Source organism: Ceratina calcarata, unplaced genomic scaffold (assembly GCF_001652005.2).
Source record: "Ceratina calcarata isolate Rehan_Ccalc_2016 unplaced genomic scaffold, ASM165200v1 scaffold527.2, whole genome shotgun sequence".
Taxonomy (NCBI): Eukaryota; Metazoa; Arthropoda; class Insecta; order Hymenoptera; family Apidae; genus Ceratina; species Ceratina calcarata.
In genome coordinates this window covers 32731-34698 of record NW_017176420.1, presented here as the reverse complement: position 1 = coordinate 34698, position 1968 = coordinate 32731, and the positions used below count along the sequence as shown (strand labels likewise).

General features: G+C 37.1%; 1 non-coding gene across 1 annotated transcript; it reads right to left on the bottom strand.

Moving 5' to 3' along the window:
* Positions 1-1140: 1140 nt before the first annotated feature.
* Positions 1141-1235, bottom strand: LOC113464772 (U6 spliceosomal RNA). The gene has a single exon (XR_003389628.1). It is a non-coding gene; the product is annotated as a U6 spliceosomal RNA (small nuclear RNA).
* Positions 1236-1968: the final 733 nt, after the last annotated feature.

The following is a 1968-nucleotide window of genomic DNA, read 5'->3' as shown; positions in this document are numbered from 1 at the left end:
ATTAAAGAAATTTACTGTTTATTCATGTGGAGAGTTGCAAGAAAATATCATGCGAATCTCAATAAGCATCATTAACGTATGATTATGAGAAATCTATAGATGTTTTCAAATGAAAAATGAATCACAGAAACGTATAAAAAGCACAATGGTAGACATTGATCAATTTTGGATCTGACTGGCAATGAAAGTTATGAAACATGAATTCAAGGCAGTGTAATGTGTAATAAATGCACTCCGTCTTATTATTATTAGGTACTCTGTACTTTATTTAAAGCTTACTAACATACGTCCGCTCTCTAGTCGTCATGTTCTGCCCACCGCTTCGGTGGCAGCACATACATGATACATGTGACATAATGTTCTATAAACAAAGTCCTAAGCATCTTTACATGTTACTACGTTGGATCAAGTGTCGTGTAAAGGCCTGTTGACATTACCGTAAGCGTAGTGAAAATTCTACGTGGTGGGAGGCGAAATTTTGGACTCGAGAGATGCCCCGGCGTAGCTTACAGTACCGTAGTAAAAAATTGAAAATATAGGGAAACCTATGTAAAAGCACGGGGGCTTCAGAAGGGCCCACCGACTCCTTTCGCAGACTAGCGCGAAACTACGGGTCGACCACCCGCTGAGTACCTGCTAGAGTCTAGCAGCTAGACCTCGTGAGCCACGATGTTTCGAAATCCCGGTCGAGTTGACTAGAAACTACGGGGTCGGCCATAAAAAAAAGCAGCTATATCTAGCAGCTACTCGAAGCTACTCAGCAATTGGACTCGTGCTTTCGCGATAGTCTGCATAAGAAGTCAGCGGGCCCTTCTGAAGCCCCCGTGCTTTTACATAGGTTTCCCTATACTTTCAATTTTTTACTACGTTACTGTAGACTACGCCGGGGCATCTCTCGAGTTCAAAATTTCGCCCCCCACCACGTAGAATTTTCACTACGCTTACGGTAATGTCAACAGGCCTTAAGCCGTAAGATCTCTGCCAAAGATTTAAGTCAGTTTACGTGATAAAAGCCTATATCCTGTATTTGAAACAATAAATTTTTAGAAAAAATTGTATTTTTCAGAGAAGTGAGGTTTGTAAAATTGTTCGACGTATTTTTTTAAAGTCACAGTAACCATAATTGACTCGCCGATTGCAAAAATGTTGGAACGCTTCATTATTTTGCGTGTCATCCTTGCGCAGGGGCCATGCTAATCTCTGTATCGTTCCAATTTTAGTATATTTTTTTTCAATTGTTTATTTTCTTATTTGTCACAAATATTGGGATTTGACATGGAGGCGTGGCCAATATATATAGTAAATCAATATGGCGGCGAAGGGCTTGCGATTAGCATTAGAAACATAGGAAATCAATTAGTTTTTATCCATAATGTTCTTAAGTATAAGTCAAATTTGTGAATGGGTGGGTACAAACCCTTCAGAAAGAAAATTTGTTGAAGGGGAACGCGTATTTAAAGCTGGTCACATTATAAAATGCGGAAAAAACATCGCTAGATCTCATTAATCTTCTTTCTAATCTTAATTTATTTTTTTCTGCATTTCTATCAGTACGAAAAGGAACTGCTGTCTTTTTTAAGCGTTTGAATTTTGACGGAATATCTAAATAAATGCTTAAGCTCAATTATGTTTAAGTTTGGAATAATAATAATTAATTACCTGGAAGTATATAATCAGATTTGTGGAAATGAAGTGAACACACTTTTGTATTAGACTTAATGACATTTATTTTCAGAGCAATTTTCCACGCTTTTAATTTATCAACTTGCTCCACGTTACCAAACGCATTTGTAATTTTGACGACGCATTCGTTTGCCTTTGGAAATTTATGAAAATGAAGTTCAGAATTATTTGCTCTACTGCCGCAACCTTTCACTGCACAGTGATCATAATTTTTTTTTGTACGCGGGGGAAGAATTCTAGCCTCCATAACTTTTTTTTTAAATAGAATATTAATGAAAACTTAAT